This window comes from Alnus glutinosa, chromosome 6 (assembly GCF_958979055.1).
Source record: "Alnus glutinosa chromosome 6, dhAlnGlut1.1, whole genome shotgun sequence".
NCBI classification, from domain to species: Eukaryota; Viridiplantae; Streptophyta; class Magnoliopsida; order Fagales; family Betulaceae; genus Alnus; species Alnus glutinosa.
This window is the reverse complement of record NC_084891.1, coordinates 13647501-13660642: the sequence shown is the minus strand read 5'-3', so window position 1 is coordinate 13660642 and position 13142 is coordinate 13647501. Positions and strand designations below refer to the sequence as shown.

The following is a 13142-nucleotide window of genomic DNA, read 5'->3' as shown; positions in this document are numbered from 1 at the left end:
TTTCATTGTCCTCATGACTGATCTTATGACTTTCATGAGTTGATCGTGTTTATATTTCGTATTTAAATTTCACTGTCCTCATGACTGATCTTATGACCTTCATAAGTTGATCGTATTTACTCTTATTGTCCTTATGATATATTTTAATCCTTCAAGTTCATATTTGGTGGTATTGGTCATATAGCCTCGTCATCAAATTATGAACCAAGGTTTTATGATTATCGTAAGTGATCGTCTCAAATATAATGAAGTGATGGATAATAATAAATATATAAAGAGATGAGGGTCTATAAACAATGATTTGTTTGATAGATAATTGATTTGTATATTATTGTTGGATGGATTTTTATACATAAAAGAAGTCTAAGGACTACACGGGAAAGAGTGTAAGTATGGATGTACTTACTGAGGAATGATTCTATGTTTCATTAGGACTGTGTGGTGTGTGTTTATTGCATGTGGTTGTTCATGCATTGCATGTTGTGTCCAATTAATATAACGGCTAATGAGATAGCCATCAACAAGCTAATGTAGTAGCAAGGGGAAGGAAGGCTAGTCAGTGGATCCAGGGGTTTCATAATGACCCAGGGGTGTCCGAAGTCCTAATATATAACTAATGCTGGGACCGGTAGGATTCCAGTGCAAACAGGTAAGACTTTAAGTGTGAGGCAAAGGACATGAAAGGGTTTGGATACCTAAGAACGAGAGGTCTGAAGTAAGATGATCATAAAACACAAACTAAATGGTTACTACGATGCATATTCATACAACTCTTGCATTTATATTATTTATGAACTGTTATTAATCTGATGGTAACTTAGATATGAAAATGGATGACTCACTTGTTTGTCTATGTAAATATGATGACGTCATATTTGCATAGTTACTGATGCAGATCTGGAGAATGAAGGCATGGACCCATATGCCAGTTTTTTATGGTTTTTGAAACCATCAACGAACTATCATGTGCTAGCTTAGAAATTACTAGTTGCGCTTATATGTGTTTTGTTTTATGGCATGTAAATATCTATAACAATGTCATGTTCGACATGTTTTATGTTATATGCTTATGTGCCGCCTGTGGCACTAATTTTGATGCACCTAGTGTGCATATAGGATGTAAAGATAAACCTAAGTAACTTTTAATAAACGTATCGAGGTATTTCAGTTAGCTCTAAATGTGTTATGCTAAGGCTTTAGAAGAAAAATATATATATTCCGCTGCGAGAGTTTATCTCTGATGTAGTAATGTCACGTGGAAACCGGAGGTTTCTGCTTACGAATTTGCAGGCTCAAATTTGGGGCGTTACAACTTGATTTTTGCACAGGACTCTTCATGGATAACTTCTAGACGCTTGTGAACAGTAGATGTCTGAATATATGAAGATTCCAATTTGAAAACCGACTATCCTGTTAAAATGCAACCATTACAAAAAGTGTTTTTTTTTTAACCAGAACGTAGCCAATAAAAATACTAACAACGTTGAATTGATGTTGAGTGTTGCATGAATATGATATATGTTGCTGAATTAATATTGAAGAATGCATGAGATTTGTATTGTGAATGGAGATGCGATAATGAGATAATGTAGAGATATACATTAAGCTACATGTGAATGGATAACATGATGTTGGATATATATATGTGATTGAATTGGAATTGTTGAATTGGGAATATGATGATAAGTTAATGTTGAGATGATTGAAATTGATATGTTTGTAATTGTTGGGGATTGAGTAACATGAAATTATATTATGAATGTGGTATGCGTCGGAAGGAAAATGAATGAGAATAATGTGATTGAGTTGTGGATCATGGGAATTGAATATGTTGTAATAATGGTAGTATATGAGTACTTAGTGTACAAGGTAAGTCTAGGATATATGGCTCTAGCACTTGTGTATGGTTGCCCTGCGGGTATGTGGTTTTACGGGCGGTGTAAAAGGTAAGTCTAGGGTATGTGGCTCTAGCACTTATGTATGGATGCCCTGCGGGTATGTGGCTTTACGGGTGGTGTTAAAGGTAAGTCTAGGGTATGTGGCTCTAGCAGTTGTGTATGGTTGCCCTGCGGGTATGTGGCTTTACAGGCGGTGCGTGTAGATATTCTTGTATACTAAGCGTAAGTCTAGAGTTATTGCTTCTAGCTGCGATGTTGGTAAGTCCAGTCTTGGGTTAGAGATAAACAACAAGTGTGATGAATGGTGTGGACTTGGTAAATTGAGATTAATATTGATGAATTTTGTATGTGTTTATGTTTGTGCACTTTGTTTACGCTGTAGTGAGTCTTATACCACTGAGACCTCGGTGACTTATTACCGAGGTGGTGAACTCATACTTTCACCTATACGGTTAATCCCACAACCGTACAAACTTTGATGCTTTGGTTGGAGGTTTAGTGGATCTAGTGGATGACACCGTAGCATAGTGCTTGGGACAGTATGACTGAAGCTCAATGCGACAGTTGTAATGATTGGACCATGGGTTGTCCACTGTTTAGTAGTCTTTGTTTATGGCTCGTGTCACCTGTGACACTTGTATTTATGAGCCAGTCCTTTGGTATGTATTTAGTAACTATGTTAAGCCTTAAAGAGATAGACATTAATTGGCTCTTTTGTGTAATTGGCAAGTTTATGATTATGATGTTGACTTCCGCAGTTAAATTTTATATTCCACTGCTTATAATACGTAACTCTAATATCAGGTACATGTTAAGGAATGTGTACTACGAGTTGGCTCAGTGTTCGTATACACGTACAGCTGAGTCACCTATTATGTATGTAAAAGATAATATGTGTAGATGGGCTTGTATATATGTACTTCCAAGCGGTAGATTGGAATGTGTATATATATTCATAGCTACGTAGTATGATGTTCACGTGTTTCTGAAATATCAGTGTTTATGTTATCAGCTACGATATGTTTTCAAGGGACGGATTTTCATAATTAAAAATGGTAGTTGTTGTAAATGAATGATAAATGAAATGCCAGTTCTATGGGAAAACTTAGAGAGTATTATACTATTGAGGTGGTGAACTCACTCCTTAACCTATACGAAAGTGGGTAACACCATTACCGTATAGATGCTGATGCTTTGGCTTCAAGTACCATAAATGTAGATGACGACCCAGTTGCCTTGTATTTAGGGTATTATGACTGAAGCACATCGCAATGGTCATATGTTCGGGCTCAAGGGTAGTCTGCATTTTGTAGACTTTTGTTTATGGCTTGTGACACTTGTGTCACTTATTCTTTTGTAAAGTCATTCTTTTGTAATGTAATTATGAATTTGATAAGCCTTAAACAGATAGATGTTAAATGACTCTTTTGTGTAATTAACAGTTGAAGTTTTATAACCTATCAAAAAAACAGTTGATGTTTTATAGATGTGATTTCCGCTAATTATATGTGATTTCTACTGCATAGATGTCTATTCCGCTGCATGGAAGTATACTCTGAATATCAGATACATAGTATAGGATATGTACCATGTGTTGGTTTTGTGACAAATAGTCATGCCACTATGATGATCCATTTTGTGTGTTGTATAAAAAAAATAAAAAAGTAAAAATAAAAAAAAAAAGATCGTCACAAGTATGAAGGTTTTTAATACAGGAGATGTTCTTTTCTCTACAGGATGTTAGGCAGATCCTCACTCTATACCCCATGGGTACTAACTACCCTATAGCGCCCACTGCCATGTAGCCATCTTTAACAAGATAATGTTATTATGTTGTAGCATGGACAATATCCTTCCAAACCTAATTTTTTGAAGGTTAAAAGTTGACTCTTATATATATTATTTATAAAACAATTACCTCACATTCAAACACAAATAACTCAAACTTGAGCCTGACTTACAACTTCCTACTTTTTAACACCAAAATCACTTGAACTCCCCAACCTCATCATACACTATAATGGCTTTCCTTCATCTAGATTATTCTCTCGTGCATGTCAAGAATCTGTTAAAACTTTTAAGAGACAAACAGCATGAGACTATCAGTGTTTTGCTCCAATGTTTGCCTCATGCCTTCATGACGCAATTTTTACTTAAACATAGTAGTATGAAATCTAGACCATAGGTTTTTATTATAGAAGATGTGCAGTTCTTTTTTCTACAAAATGTAAGCCAGATCCTCACTTTATACCCCGTGGAGACTACCCTATAGCGCCCACTGCCATTTAATCTTTAACAAGATACAATTGTTATGTTGTAGCATAGACAATATCTTTCCAGACCTAATTTTCTTAAGGTTAAAATCTGACTCTTCTATCTCTTAAGATAACATTTATATATATATATATATATATATATATATATATAAACAAGGGTAAAGTCATACCCTTCACAAACTACCACCCAATTGACAATGCTCTACTCCAAACTTTCAATTTGGACAATGTCCTCCCAAACTACCAAAAATTGTCAATGTTCCCTCAATGACGAAAATACCCTTAATAAAACAAAATAAAATATTACAAAATTGAAAAGAAATTAAAAAGAAATACATAAAAACTAGGGGTGGACAAATTAAAATTAAAAAGTTTTTGCTTTTATTTTTTAAAAAATTAAATTTTTTTCTTTTTTAAATGTTTTTTCAAAATTTATAATGGTATTTTTGTCTTATTGAAAAAATTAAAATGTCATTTTTGTCTTTTGGATGGCCTTGGGGGGATATTGACATCTTTTTGGTAGTTTTGGAGGAACATTGTCAATTAGGTGGTAATTTGAGGGATCTGGATCCTCTCCAGTTATGAACTGGAGAATAGCCGATTGATGGCTTAAAGAGATCCAAGGCCAAAATAAGCCACGTGGTTCTCAAGGAAAAAAAAAAAAAAAACCAAAGTTAAACCCATTTTGGCTTTTCACCCAAGATTCCTCTCCATTTCTTCCATTTTTCCCTCTCCCACCGAAACCCCCCTCCCTCCCCCCAAATTCAGCCTTCGCCACCAGAAACCACTAACACCACCAACAGCCAACCTAACCCACCGATACCACCACTAGAAGACGAGAGCGCCGCCCACTGTCTACAACTGGCACCACCGAACAAAATTCGGCTACCCGACGAACACAAGGCACCACCCAACGCCATCGGCCTCCGCCGCTAGCAACATTCAATGAATTGAAGCTCAGGCGTGTCTAATCGACTCAAGAATGCAAATTTTGGAGTGTTATTTCCGAGAGATAATGGATGAGCTCTTACGGCCATGGTCAATGGGATGAACCACAGCTGCTAATAGAACGGGATGAACCAGACTCAGTAGCCCAATGACCATCTTTGATGGAAACCACTATCAAAAGTTCTTTCCTGATTCTCTGTGAACTACTACATGGCACACACCCAGCACAACTCTAATTAGCACATCAAATTTGATTCCCTAAATTTTCAAGGGAAGATCCAACAATTTGGTTGAATCGGGTGGCCAGTATTTTGAGTACCAAAATACACCCAATGTACAGAGAGTTCAACTAGCAATTTTCCACCTTGAAGGAGATGCCAAACAGTGGTGGCAATGGCTTTCGTTACAGCCTTTAATTGGGCTTGCAAGTGGGGTTTCTCTCTCGGATTTTTTAGGGTTGGCTGTATTTCGATTTGGGCATTTTTTTTTGTCGCTGTAGAGTTTGTTTTTGACGTTTTCTTTTATGGCTGAGTCTGAGCAAACTCTAAAGCTATAATCTTTTTTATGTATGATTGAACATAGTGGGAAACTGTGATGAAATATGTCGGGGTTTGGTTGTTTTCAGTGCGAGTTTTATACGTTACGTTTCAAGAAGAGCATTTAGTGGGTTTCTAGCAAAATGTCTCTTGCTTCAAGACTTAACAAAATCTCATAGTATTGGGCTTCTTATGCTCTATATGACTTTTTTGCTAACTTTGCTATATTAGGATATGTAACATTCATGATAATGTGTATACCGGTTTTGGATTGGGGACTTGTTAGATGCTCACTTTGGTATATTAATGGATATTTAACATTCATGGTGTTTTATTGCACCATTTCCATATATTAAAACTTAGTTATAATGCTTTTTCACCCTTCTTGCCTCCTTGGAATCATAATAAAAATTGGGATGTATTTTGATATCCACCTAAAAGAGATTTCCTCTTAAATGATGAGAGAAAGCTTTGTACCATCTAGTTAGAGCAAATGAACCACCAAAAAAATTCAAGTGAGGAAACCAACAAATCACAGAGTAACAAATCGAAAGTTGCACTTATCTATAAAATTTACCCCAACCACATACACATATATCTAAAAATTCTTAAGAAATAAACCATCTTAACATAACAAATTGGTACAATATCCACCATCATCAAATAAAATCAACAACACATAACCACCAAGTTTCTAAACCTTCCACGATGTTCCTTCATTCATGAGACCCCTGAGATCCCGCAAAAATTTAAAACACAAATTCAGAATATAGTATTCATAATTCAGTTTCATTTTTAGTTGCATTCTTCTTAGTTAGAAAATAATATACCTTTATTTTTTAACTAAATTAGTTGTTTCCTCTTGTATAAAGTTTGGATTTGGGAAACTCCGAGATGCAAGTATCTAGAAAGAAAATAATTAAAAAAAAAAAAAAAAAACATCATAAAGAAAACAAGGCATAATTGAATTTATGAGATCAACTACATAAGTCAATTATGCAACTTTGTAATTAAAAATATGTTTATGAATATATTACCTTAGATATTTTGGAAAAGTTAGGAATATGAGTATATGTGCTTCTATACTCTGTAAAAATCATATGTGTTTAGTAAGATAATAAAGTTGAACATGGGAAGTCAATAAGGATAATTTAGTAGACTACCTTTGACACTTTGATTTCCTTTTGTTTGATTCTTTGATGTGCCTTCTTTTGGTTTCTTCACATTTTCTATCCATGATTTGGGTCGACGTTTCTTATTACAATAAGTCTGTTTTTTTTTCTTTATTCCTTTGGGTCCTATTGTGACTAAAACACATGATTGATCTTCTTTGTCCACAATATTAGCCAAAAGCCTAATATTATCTTCTTTTGCATTAGCTTGGCAATTCTTTGCATCACAAAGTCTTTTCTTCAAATCTACAATAACCGCATTTAGAATATTAAAGCTTTCTTCAGTTTCACATGCCTCATTCACCAATTGAATAGATTTTGGACACAAAGCTCGATACCTATTTGCATATTCCAATCGAATATTTGACTCAATGCCCTTCTTTGTGAAATGTTTTGCATTCTCGTCTTTTGCATCTCTTCTCCATCTCTTTGAAATATATCCATCAAGAATAAACTTTGTTAGTGATTTTTTAGTGTTGGTAAATTCGGTGTCAAAACTTATTTAGTTTAATCAATAAATGAAAGAGCTGAGTGAGGAGATTATTGCAGAATATTAATCAAGAAAGGAAATGGTCAACTACTGGATGTCGTTTAAGAAGGAAAGAAGAGACTATTGATAGATTGTGATTTGAAAGATATTCTGCATAATAAACTTTTCCTAAATTTCCTTTTTCCCCTTCCACTGGTTAAGTCAGTGAAGAATTTTATCTAAGACTCAATCCAACTCAAATTGGAAAACCTAGAAGATGTGGTTAAGCCTAACCAGTCAAGGAAATGAGAAAATTGGAATTTCATTAAGTGGAGTTAAAATCGGATTTGTCAATTCCAGATTGAGTATGTCTCTGTATTTTAATCATAACTTTCGGCTCAAGTATTGGATTGTAGTGAAATCAACGGCATTAGAAAGCTAACTCAAAAGGCAACAAATATCTCTAAAATAGGTTTTCCCTAATTCTGAGGTTCATCCCGCAATATAGGACAAAAAAATATGGGTGAATTTTTTTGAAATCATATTCCAACTCGAACTGGGTTTTCTTCATAGGTCTATTTAAAGGGGCTTCCAGGCACGAATTTATTAAGAACTATACTCTGGAATTCTGTGTGCTAAGAAAGGGTTTTAGGCCGTAATATAATTATGATGTATCTCTCTTATAGTTTTTAGTTCCACCATCAACCTTGAACAATTGAAGCCAACTGGAGTTCCAGATAAGGAAGATCAAGAAGAAGAACTCTCCAAAGGTTCTGGGAGAGAAGTAGACAAGTGGATCACTTGTTTTAATTCAAGAGGGTGACGACTGCCAAGGTTTTATGAGTATTAATATCTTGTAATTCGATGTTTCTTTTAATTAATTGATTTCCTGGTTTTGGCTGCCCCGGAGTGGTTTTTCTCTTTGAGGTCAAAGAGTTTCCACTTCGTAACCAAATATCTGTGCCAACCGCTTTACTGCTTTACATATTTGGTGATTGTTTGGTTGTGGTTAGTTTTGAGTCTATTTATTATTTTCAAACTTGATATCGAATACATTAAGAATTTTTAGAGCATGTCGACACAAAATACCAAATGTCTCAAATTTTCTACAACTACAAGACAAAGTTTGATCTAATGTGTGACTGCCCCTTTTTTTTTTTGAAAACATATAAATGAGTCATCACAGTGGCATGACTACATGTCACTAAGCCAACACATAGTACACATTCCATAACATGTACCTGATATATCAGAGTTACATAATGTATGCAGCGGAATACAAAATCTAACTATGGAAGTCAACATCATAATCATAAACTGTTCATTACACAAAAGAGCCAATTAATGTCTATATGTTTAAGGCTTAAGCATAGGTTATGCATACAAAAGAATGGCTACATCTACGTGTTAGAAGTCACACTAGCCATATACAAAATATACAGAATGGACTATCCAAGTCCGACACCCCTACGACTCAAGCGACGTGCTTAGTCATAGTACTCCACATAGTGTGCAACGGAGTCATCCTCCACGTCATCAGTACATGTATCCAAAGAAGCTCTATCTATACGGTTATGGTGGTAGCCACATCCGTATAGGTGAAAGTGTGAGTTCACCGCCTCAATAAGAAGTGCCGAGGCCTCAGTAGTATAAAACTCACTAAGTATACAGCATACACAAACATAAACGAATGCAGGGTTCAACAGTGCTATTCACAAATCATTAAGTTCACACAAAACAACACATCATCAAGTACAAGTCACGTTGTTCATCACACACTTATATATTATCACGGTTTCTACTAACAATATTCCACTCATAGCATAAGCAATACCCCGAACTTTTACCAACTTCGCAACTAGGGGCTACAACAGTAGGCTTACGCATAAAACCCGAGAATACCAACTCACATGTGCTAGAGCTGCGACTCTACGCTTACCATAACACGGCCCGTAAAGCTGCTACTCGCAAGGCACACAACACAAATGCTAGAGCTACAACTCTAAGCTTACCATAACACCATTCATAAAGCTATAACCCGCAGGGCACACCTCTCACGAGTGCTAGAGCTACAACTCTAGGCTTACCATCAACACCGCCCGTAAAGCTACAACCCGCAGGGCACACATCTCAGCCAAAAACTACTACCCTCTGGCCTACCACCATCTCAGCCAATAGCTACTACCCTATGGCCTACCACTATCACAAATGCTACAACATTGGACTTACCATCTGTCAACTACCTGGTTCTTATGATACCAAGGTATCCACACTATATACATATTATCGCATCTGTATTCGCAAACATCTTTCTTCAGCAATACCACATTCCACAACACAATCACATTTATAACATAATCTCATACTACTCAAATCATCCATCCAACATCATATTATTCAACCCCAAGCAATTTCAAGCATATCAATATAAGTTTAATTCAATATTTCTCAACTCAATCACATATACTTTATCAACAATTTTCATAATTTAATCTATACAACCAAACATCATTAACATCATCTTATCATCACAAATACTCCAACCAATATCTCACAACACAATCACATATATTTTTATCAACAATTTCCATAATCATAAATACAATTAAATATTATCAACATCCATTTATCATCACAATTCTTAATCCAATTATTCACAACACAATCACGTATATTTTTATCAACAATTTCATATCATAAATACAACCAAATATTATCAAAATGTAAATCTAAGTTCCTAGGGTTCCTTAATGAGTAGAATACTCACCTTAGGCCGTTTGCACACCAATTCCAACAGCTCGAAGTTCAACTCTCAAAGCGCCACTAAAAAACAATACAATGCACTAATTTAGCTTCATTTTTATTAATTGCACTAAGTAGCACTTTGAATCACTCAAAGGCTATGTCATAAATTACCCATAAAGTTCTAAGGTTTCTAAACACATACCCATAATTTAAAAATGCTAATCTAACCGCAATAATATTAACCCATGGGTATTCACTTAGGGTTAATCACATAAAACACTACTTAAATAATTATACCCAAAAGTTAGAGTTAGAGAAATCTTACCCAAAGTTCACCAAACCAAAATCTGAGGTTTGGGTATCCTCGAGCAACTTCCTAGTAGTTAAATACCTAAAGAACAATAGGATTAAACTCACGTTTTATGAGATTTTATCCAAAAATTCAAAAAATATGAATTTAGTGATTTACCTCAAAATAATCGGTCAAAACGTAGATCCACACACGTAGATCACGTTTCCGAAGTTAGATTTGGGATTGGGGGCTTAGATATTCGTAGATTTGGAAAACCCTTAAAAATTCTCCTCTCTTCTCTCTTTCTTTCTTTCTTTCTTCTTTTCTTCTTTTTCTTTTAAGTGAGGCACCAGAGTGCACCTCACCTTCTCTTTTTTTTTTTTTTTTTATTTATTATTATTTTTTTCTCTTGAGAAGAGCCGCATGGCCCTTCTTTTCTTTTGATGCGCCCCATTTTGGGGCGCATTAAATGGGGCGCATTGCATGTGGGGCGCAGGTGTGCACCCCACCTGCTTCAAATGAAGGGTCGTGTGGCCCTTCATTCTTCTTTTTTATTTATTTTTTTTTATTTCATTATTTTATTTATTTCTTTTCTTTTTATTTTTCTATTTTCTTTATTTTTTATTTTCTTTGCATTTTTAATAACATCAAATTAACTTCTATCAATTATTTACTCAAATTTTGTATTTTAATTATTACAAAATATATTGAACGTTACATAATGGATTCCACATGATTTTATATTTTCCATGTCCACTGAAAACTCCAACAACATATATATATATATGTGTCGCTTGACTTGCATTATGGTCAATAATAGAGAGTGGCAGTACCTCTTCAACTTCATTTTGAAATAACTAAAACACTTTAGGCTTGTATAATTTTGCTACTTGATTCAGAATTAGTGAGCTCTTGAGATTCAATCTTGATAATTTTTGTCTAGAGTTGTATCCTGCTTCTAACACCTTACCGTGTTTTTGTTTGACAACTCTTTCAAAATGAGTGAAAAATTCTAGTATATTGAGATCAATACGGAAGCAATCTTTCAAGTCATAGTTGAATCTCTCACTTAGTTGTGTACTCCTCATTCCTGCCATGATTGTCCTATTTACATATGCTTGGACCCATTTCTCCTTCAATTTAAATATATCCACTAGCCATTTATTTTCACGAGCATCATATTTTTCCAACATGATATTCCAGGCAGATAGAAAGTCATTTTCATCATTATACTCATAGACACATGCTAAGAAGTCTTTATTAAATCGGGACCCACCTTTAAGTAAATAGCTCAAGTGCCTATTAGCATTCTGCCACATGTGCCAACTACACAATGCATGATACGTTTCAGGCATCACTTCCTTAATAGCAGATGACATTGCTGCATCTTGATCAATGAAAATAGTAATTGGCTTCTTTCCGGACATTGCTTCTAGGAAGGTCTCAAATAACCATACAAAAGACTCAATTGTTTCATCAAATAATAGAGTAGCTCCAAATACAACAGTCTCTCTATGGTGATTGAGTCCCAAAAATACACTAAGTGGCCTTGCATCTCTATTTGTACTATACGTTGTATCAAAGATTATTACATCACGAAAGTGGCCATAATCAATTATCATTCTTGCATCAACCCAGAAGATATTATTAATCAACTCTTCAACATCCAATTGGAAAGCATAATAATATGAAGGATTTTCTCTAAGTTGATGACGGAAATATCTTTCCAAACTAGCAGCTTCCCCAAACTTCAAGGCTCTTTGTCGCTTATTGCGTAGATAGTTTTTATGATCTTACTTGGTAAAACCAAGGTTATCACCTCCACCAACTTGCTTACTCATAAGCTGATAAGAATCCTTTAGTCTTAAACCTGATTCATATTCCAAATCAACCTCTACAGCTTGAGTTATAGAAATTTTCCGTTGTGATGGCATCATGTGCACAGTTGTTGAGAGATAGAGATTATGATTATGCTCAGCAATGAAGTTAGAGTGTGCTGTCGCGAGCTCCAAAAATAAAAACCTTACTTCTAAAATATATGTAGTAGTGCAAGTAAGGGTCGATCCCACAGAGAGTAATTAGCCGAGTTTTATGCTACGTGAACAAGGATGGGGGGGGGGTTTTGAGTATGAAAATAATTTTAAGAAAAATAACAAAGAAACAATTTAAAATATTAATCAAGTAAGGAAACATTGGTCTAAGTCAACTTCCACCATCGAAATTTTACAACTGATCATCGATGCAAATATATATCAATTCATACTTTGAATATTCACCGTTGGAACTATTTTCCTATCTCTCCTTAGTCATAGTTAATTAGAAGACAAGCGCTCTAATTAACCCTAACTACTAAACAACCTAAGACAAGCGCTATAGGTTTAATCTAGTAGCAGCCTTAAGAATTAGAGAGATCGATGAAGCGAAACAACACAAGCACAAGTGGTTGCATTTAATTTCGTCGGATGTTCTTCCTAAGATTTAATAATCACTGAGAAGCAGCAAATCATTAAATCTTAGTTGCTTCACAGATTGGAGGGATCAAACAATTACGGATTTGATATCCAACCTAGCAATAGATTGCAACGAATAACAAACTAGTAGACTTCCTAGGATTTAATGATCGCCAGCACAGAAACTCAGTCAAATCATTAAATCTTAGTCGTTAAACGAGACAATCATAAAAATAAGTATAGAAGAACATCTGATACTCAAAGCATAAATCGTACAATGAAAACAAATTAGATCTCACAGTTTTATTGATTCCGAGGCTTCCGTTTCCTTCGACCAATTATGAAAGTTTAGCCAC

General features: G+C 35.0%; 1 long non-coding RNA gene across 1 annotated transcript; it reads right to left on the bottom strand.

Annotated features, from left to right (window-relative positions):
* Window positions 1-1350: 1350 nt before the first annotated feature.
* LOC133870449 (uncharacterized) lies at window positions 1351-10648 on the bottom strand. Its single transcript, XR_009900735.1, has 4 exons — window positions 10514-10648; window positions 10370-10435; window positions 10067-10122; window positions 1351-1410 (listed from the first exon to the last, which is right to left on the bottom strand). It is a non-coding gene; the product is annotated as an uncharacterized LOC133870449 (long non-coding RNA).
* Between the last annotated feature and the right edge of the window lie 2494 nt (window positions 10649-13142).